This window comes from Pholcus phalangioides, unplaced genomic scaffold (assembly GCF_987345545.1).
Source record: "Pholcus phalangioides strain wild (caught in Gottingen) unplaced genomic scaffold, Ppha-v1.0 ptg000012l_1, whole genome shotgun sequence".
Taxonomy (NCBI): Eukaryota; Metazoa; Arthropoda; class Arachnida; order Araneae; family Pholcidae; genus Pholcus; species Pholcus phalangioides.
In genome coordinates this window covers 20,531,664-20,540,017 of record NW_028301605.1, presented here as the reverse complement: position 1 = coordinate 20,540,017, position 8,354 = coordinate 20,531,664, and positions in this window count along the sequence as shown.

Sequence of the window (8,354 nt, the reverse complement as noted above, 5' to 3'; positions counted from 1 at the left end):
TTCCGAAAGTGAAGTGGCCCAGCCCCCCGGGCTGGCCACACATCAGTGGAACCGAAGCCTCCACGAACTTTCTGTAAACCTGTATAAACGTCCGGCGGCAGACCAACCAATAATGTCAAGACCGCGCCCAACCGGGGTAAATGTCGCGATGAGCGGTCCAAATTTTGTGTTATGTCCCTGACCAGCAGCTGTCCTCTGTAAAAAGACCGCGCCCACCCTGGGCACCTGTCGCGCCGTGAGCGGTCCGCAACGTACAGAAGGGAATGTGTACATCTGTATATCCTGTATATTTTTAAATAGAAACAATAAAACCCTTCTGGGGGGTCTTTGGTTCGGGGTGCCGGGGGGCGTGAGTGTGGGCGTCGTCGGCGGCTGCTGGGTTTGTGAGGTCCTCCGGGGTGTGCCCTGGAGGAAGGGAGCTGCGGGATGAGGCTGCTCCGGGCAATGGGTGTAAGGGGACCAGGCCTCTAGGCCTGCTTACGGCCTGGAGCACCAACCTTAGAATTCGAGGGCCGGAGGCGCCGGGCCGGGGGGCTTGGATTCCAGGCCCTCCGGCCCGGCGTGGCTGGCCCTCTCCAGCGTGGTCCAACCCTCCCGGGTTACATCCCATCAGGGACAGAGCCTGGACCACGACTGGCCTTTAAGTCTTTATCACTACGCAACCAACTGGGGCCAAGCAGAGCCATCTCGCCAAGGAAAAGGAGTCCAGCACCTGGGCTGCAGCATCATCAACCGCAGGCCCACCAGAGTCATCCGGCAGCACCTGGGCTGGCCACGCCACCATCTGCGGGTTCACCAGAGCCACCCTGCCAAGAATGACGTGGCCCAGCACCTGGGCTGGCCACACATCAACGGACATCAACGACACCGAAGCCTCCACGAACTTTCTGCAAGTTTTGTATATACGTCCGGCGGCAGACCAAAGAATAGTGTCAAGACCGCGCCCAACCGGGGCAACTATCGCGATGGGTGGTCCAATTTGTTGCTATGTCTTTCGTAAAACATGACCAACGGCAGTACTCTGTATAAAGACCGCGCTCACTCTGGGCAACTCTCACGCCGTAAGCGGTCAGAAGGGAACGAGTACATTTTGTATATACTGTATATTTTTGAATTTGCAACAATAAAACTTTTTCTGGGGGTTTTTGGATCGGCGTCCCGGGGGGGGGGGTGATTGGGGGCGGCGTCGGCGTCTACTGGCTTTGTGAGGCCCTCCTGGGCTTGCCCTGGGTGGGGGGAGCTGTGGGCCGAGGCTGCTCCGGGCAATGGGAGTAAGGGGGCCAGGCATCACGGCCTGCTTACGGCCTGGAGCACCAATCTTAAAGTCGAGGGCCGGAGGCGCCGGACCGGGGGGGCTTGGATTCCAAGCCCTCCAGCGTGGTCCAACCCTTCCGGTTACATCCCACCAGGGACAGAGCCTGGACTACGACTGGCCTTTAAGTCTTTATCACTATAGCTGATTGCTGTTCCTTATCCTGTTTTTTTTTATGCCACCTATCAAATAGAAAGTAAACTATCTATTACAATTTCTTAATAAAATTAGTAGTTAGTTTCAAACCAATATGCAGCGTACGGAAATCTTTGGCGGCATTTCTATAGTGGATTTATATGAAAAAAAAAGTTATGGGGTAATTGTCCCGGTCCCCAGGGCTGGACACTTGTCAGCTCACCCGAGGGAAGTCATGGATTTTCGACAACTGCCAGAAGCTACGAAGTTCACAACTCTTCCATAAATTCCTGGCTCAAGTTTACTTAACCGCGATCTCAACCAACACCATCTATAGCAGAAGGCTTCCGGGGGAAGCTCGTAATGTCACTGAAAAAGGTCCTCTCACCTATAACCATTATGCATATTACAAAAAAGGGGTAAAGACGGCGCAAATAAACATGATTTTGTACAGTTCGAGACTGCGCAGTCATTCAGAATCATTTTTTCATCAGACCATTTTTCTCTTCATGCCGCCTGAACAGTCCGTTAAGTCTGCACCGTTTACCACCGCACAAGTTCCGGAAATAAAGGCCAAGACTGCACAGTTTGTTTTTTTTTTCTCAGAGGATTTCCAAGGATCCTACACACGTTCCGGAAATCTCGACAGGCCGGCCTGATCGGTTTTTCTTCAGAGGATTTCCGGAACGTGTATAGAGGGCCTTTGGCCGGTTGAAGTTTCAAGGCGCAAATGTGAATCGAAATCAGAAATTTGTGTTATTTACTGGAGGTTGGTTCACTTAAACAGCATTTCGATGTTCAAGATTCATTCTGAACATTAGCAAACATATTTGCTCGAACAATACGGGAATGCATTGATTACATAAAAGTTAAATTTCATCCTATATTGCAATGATTAACGTTAACTGTGGTTCTAACACCAGTGCGGCGGATAGACCAAGACACGCCGTAATTGCAATTATATCCTATGTTAGTTAACAATTACATATAAAAAATTATCGTCGATAATTTTAGAATAATTTCCGTGGAAAAAGTTCATTGTCAAGTTTTCCATATTCTTTATTGCCTCTTGCGACCAGAACAAACGTTAAGGAGTATGTTATTTCGCTCAGAATTAGAAAGTTCCGTGGATGCCAAAAGATTAGAAGAGCATGTGTTTTAAAACACATTCCCCTCTTTACTAACCACAGAACTTCACATATTTCGTTCACCCCGAAAATAGCATATTTCTTGTATCCACTCATCTTTTATGAGACGGGTGAACAGTTCACAAAAATGAAAGTTTAGCAAATATTTCGTCTTTTCTTATGAATAGCGTAAGAAAATGGCAACAAAAATGTATACAGGGTGTCCTATAAGTGCTAATGCCGTCTTCATCTTATCAACCCGCCTGTCGTAGAGGTATAGTTTCAATTAAAACAATGCTTAAAAGGCGTTCAAAAATTACCCTGTATCAGTTTTGATAGTGAAAATAGTGTGTTGCAAAAAAAATCTAAATTTTTATACGGTCCCCAGCCTTCTAATTTCCAATTACATAGAAAGCTGTTACCCAGTCTTTTCTGAGCCCAACAAAAAATATTTCCATGTTCTTAAGTGCAATATTTGCTAAGATATTTCAATTCAAAAATTGGAAAAAAGTTGTCAAATAACAGCAAAAACTAACGGACAACGCGGTGCTCCTTTCCCTTATTTTTATGCTGTCCTTTTGCAACTTTTCTTCAATTTTTGAATTCGAATGTCTCTGCGAATAGGGATAAATTTTGTTGCACTCAGAAAAGATAAGGCAATTAGTTGGAAGTTAGAGGACTGGGGGGGGGGCGTATGAAAATTTAGATTTTTTTTTTTTTTTTAATTTGAGGCACACTGTATTTTCTTTCTCAAAATTGGTTCAAGGTAATTTTTGAAGGCCTTTTGAACATTTTTTAAATTGAAACCACACCTCTACCTCAGAGGTTCCTAACCTTTTTAGCCGCGACCCAAAATCAGCTTTGCGACCCATGGGACTGTTTGTTTTTCGAAATTAGAGAAACGGGTGACCCAATAAGCGCATTTATAGCAGGACCGTAAATGAAGTTTCATGACTGATCTAGGAAACTCCTGCTAGTGAAGTTTGAGCCGTGATGCATTGCTCAAGAATCTGACTGCAAGGGGATTTGTACGATCGCTCTCAGTGCGATCTCTCAATGGGAGCTTCTGCGAATCAAGTATGAATCTTGAGACATAGCTCAAGATTCCCTGGCTGCAAGTGAATTTTTACGACCCACCTCAGAAGCCCCGGTGAATCAAATTTGGACCGTGACACGTAGCTCAAGAGAGTTCCTGGCTGCAGGTGGACCTGAATGACCCATCTTGGAAGCCCTGCGACCCATAGGTTAAGAACCCCTGCTCTACCTATATATATATAGGGGTTTTGAAATTATTTTGTACGAAAAGCTTATGTACTTGAAAATATGGCAGAACTATCTAACTTCGTATTCACGGAATGAAGGAATATGATGTACTGTTGTAGGTTTGTCTCAACAGGTGACAAAAGGTGACGGAAAATAGGTACGCTTAGGTACCTCCATAGGCGTAGATAGACATGGAAGTCGGGGGGGGGCACGTTCATAATTGCTGGGGGAGGGACACGATGATGATGATGTCAATTTATATATACACATATACGTTAAATCAATCGACTCCACCTTTGATGCTGGGGAGGGGGCATTGCTCCCCCATGCCCCCGTATCTCCGCCCATAGGTACCGTTCGTTAATGCAGTTTGTAGCTGATGGTAATATGATTTCGCATACTGTTGAAAATAATCTACTGAAATGGCTTAATGAGTCTCAATAGGTTGCAATAATTAGTTTGACTTGTACTGTATCGGTACTTTGCTAGATTGACCGTGGTGGTGGTAATGCTGAAAAATCGCCATAAACGTTTTGTATGACTAGAAGTATATATTATAAAAGATGATTCTAAATTCATAACAAATTTTAAGAGATGATATAAGATGATACAAGCACAGAATGTGCGGTCGAATCACAATATCAAAGGTGGTAGAGGGTGTTTTTAGAGAGTGCACAACAGCATTTCAGCAAAAACAAATACAGTCGAGTCCCGTTATAACGAACTCCAAGGGACCACAGAAATTACTTTGCTATAATGAAATTTCGTTATAAAGGAATGCCAGGATTTTGCATTGTTCCTGTTCAAGCCCGTGCGCATCCATGTGTCTGTAATTCGCCGTAGGGAGGCGCTTTGGGAGAGAGGGGGGGGGGATCGACCTCTCCGGGGAGGGTCGGTCTTTTCTTCTCTCTCTTACAGCGCGCTCCTCAATAAGTCAAGTTTGGTTTCTCTCCTTGAGTACACGCACGTACTTTACGGGGCCTCCGTTCGCTCATCTTGATGATTGTTTCTAAGCTGTTTTTAAGCAATTAAATAATTATTATTGTTACTCCATAGCGGTGCGAACTTTTATATGACTCGATCCTCTGTCTCTGGTGAGAACTATTTAGCTATTGAAAACAAACATACAGTCCACGAAAATAGAGTTCCTATAGAAACTTATCTGGCGGATTAGAAAAAGTGTTCGTTAAAACGAGATTTTCGCTATATCGGTATTCGTTAAAACGGGGTTAGACTGTATCGTATTTTTCTGACGGATTTACTGCAATAAGTGCAATAGACCATTCGAAGGGTGCAGGGTATCATAATGTTTGACGCCTTCTCATGATGCAACCTGGGTAACACAAATTCTACCACAAGTCATTACACCGCTTTGGCGCAGCAAAACCTTGATGGTCGTTGCACCAATAAAAGACAAACTCTAATCCCATCCGAAGGTGTATATGCATCCTCGAATGGTTAACCGCAGGAAATCCATCGGAAAAATATATTTGTTTTTGGTGATGAAATGCTTTTATGCAATCTCTAAAAACACCCTCTACCGTCTATCACACACCTTCGCTATTGCGATTCAACCGCACATTCTATGATAAAAAATGCTTACTTATAGGTGTCTTATTATCACCTCTTATTGTTTGTCCCATAATTCAGAATCACCATGTATAGTCCTCCCCCTTTTGCTAAGCTTTATTTGTATGTATTTGTAATTCAGGAAATGATGGAAGAACCGTATACCGCTACGACTTCCAAAAGAAAGACTATATAGAATCACAGTAACAGTCTGCAAGAAAAATAAGAATCAAATATTTCTTCAATTGTTTTACTCGTATAAATATTTTGTTTTTGAAGCTTAAAAAGTTTGCATACAAAAATGTCCTCTCCACTTGTCAATATAAGATTCATTGAGAGACTGGAAGAAAATTCATCACTGCCCCCACGGAGACTCGAACCCTGTGCCTTTCAACATATACATATATACGCTCCAAGGTTGAAACATTCTATCTGCTTCCATAGCTTAGATGGTAGAGCACTCGTCCGGCAAGCGAGAGACCAGCGTTCGAGTTCCCGTGGGGGCAGTGATGAATTTTCTTCCTTGTAATCTTCATCTCCACAAACAACCAGTCTTTCAATGGATCTTGTACTTGAAAAGTTGTTGTGAACTACAGTCGAATCTCATTATAACGAACTCCAACAGACCGGAGAAATCACTTCGTTATAACGATAATATATATATATGTATTTCATTATAAAGAAATTCCATGTCTTTGCATTGTTCTTATGTAAACCTATCTGGAGGATTAGAAAAATGTTCGTTAAAACGAGATTTTCGCTATATAAAGGTATTCATCAAAATGGGATTCGACTGTATATTCATTCCGAAAATTCTTAGTGTCTCTCTTTGAATGCTACTGTAGAGTAACGAGCAGCAAACTAGCCAGTCATCTGGCTAGTCAAAATACCTGCCATGAAGTGTGTGGCTGTTTAGGAGAAATATTTTTTTTGAAAAATATCATCATGGGGTATTATTTATACCGAGCGTATATTTCTTTTCTATGGAAGAAATTCAAGAAATTTTGCATGTATTTTGTGATTCTTCTAGAAATTTTGCATGTATTTTGTGATTCTTCTAGAAATTTTGCATGTATTTTGTGATTCGAGAAATTTTGCATGTGTTTTGCGATTCTTTTAGAAATTTTGCATGTGTTTTGCGATTCTTTTAGAAATTTTGCATGTATTTTGTGATTCGAGAAATTTTGCATGTATTTTGTGATTCGAGAAATTTTGCATGTATTTTGTGATTCGAGAAATTTTGCATGTATTTTGTGATTCGAGAAATTTTGCATGTATTTTGTGATTCGAGAAATTTTGCATGTATTTTGTGATTCGAGAAATTTTGCATGTATTTTGTGATTCGAGAAATTTTGCATGTATTTTGTGATTCGAGAAATTTTGCATGTGTTTTGCGATTCTTTTAGAAATTTTGCATGTATTTTGTGATTCGAGAAATTTTGCATGTATTTTGTGATTCGAGAAATTTTGCATGTATTTTGTGATTCGAGAAATTTTGCATGTATTTTGTGATTCGAGAAATTTTGCATGTATTTTGTGATTCGAGAAATTTTGCATGTATTTTGTGATTCGAGAAATTTTGCATGTATTTTGTGATTCGAGAAATTTTGCATGTATTTTGTGATTCGAGAAATTTTGCATGTATTTTGTGATTCGAGAAATTTTGCATGTGTTTTGTGATTTTGCGATTCTTCTAGAAATTTTGCATGTATTTTGTGATTCTTCAAGAGATTTTGCATGTATTTTGCGATTCTTCTAGAAATTTTGCATGTATTTGGCGCTTCTTCTAGAAATTTTGCATGTATACCAAACAAGCCACTACTCAAACCAGGAGTCTTCAACGCCTGACCTGCGGGTTTACATTCGACCCGTGGAGCTTTCGGTCGTGACCCGCTGATAATTTTCAAAAAATGGTTGAAAACACTGAAAAAACGATCAATTCTGGAATTAATGAAAGAAATAATTCTAGAATAAATCAATGAAAACACAGGATCAATGAAAATAAATAATTCCAGAACTGATTAAAAGAAATCAGAATTACTGAAAGAAATTATTTTAGAATTTTTGAAACAAATAATTTCAGAATTAGTGGGGGGGGGGACGGCAAGTCAATGAGGAAAAATAATTTCGTTATTTCTGATAGAGAAATTATTTTTGATAATCATAAAAGAATAATAGCATAATTATTAAAAGAAATGATTTCAAGACATATTGACAAGAAAAATAGTTTCATAATTACGAAAATAAATAATTAAAGAATTATTTATAATGATTTCAGCTTAAAATTAATATCAGAACTAATTCATTTAATCAGTAGTTAATCAAAAAAAAATTCAGAAATAAGAAAGAAATTTCAGAACAAATCAAAACTGATAATTAATAAAAAATAATAATTTCAGAATAAATAACAGTCTGCAGTTAGTTTTTGTCCCTATTGAACTCGGAGGGGCCTTCTATTGAGATATCACTGAATCACATGAGTTGGTGGGCCCCGCCCCCCGTGATTTGCGGAGAGTTTCAATTTGGCCCACCGTGTTTCGAAGGTTTAAGACCCCCTTGACCTTGAACGATAAGATGCTCAAAACTTTTTCTATAAATGTCAGAATTTGTCAAAAAGTTGTCAACTGTTGTTTCAGTAGTGGATGCAGTGTGAGTGAATAAAGATGTTTTCTCTAATTAGCAGGAAAGAAAACCACCTTGACAGAAACCTCGCTCGCTTAAAAATGCTGTAGGTGTCATTCAAGTATTACGTCATCATCGAGGGGGAGGGAGTTTAGGATTTGCTGACTTTTGATAACCGTGGGAGGGGGGTTTGAAGGTTGCTTACGTCATCAACCACCCTTTTTTGAAGACATGAAATACTCTAAGCTACTGACGAAATTTTACTGACAGGGGATCAGTGTTTTGCTGGCGTTTACTGGCAGAGGGGGGAGTTTAAAATTGCCAAA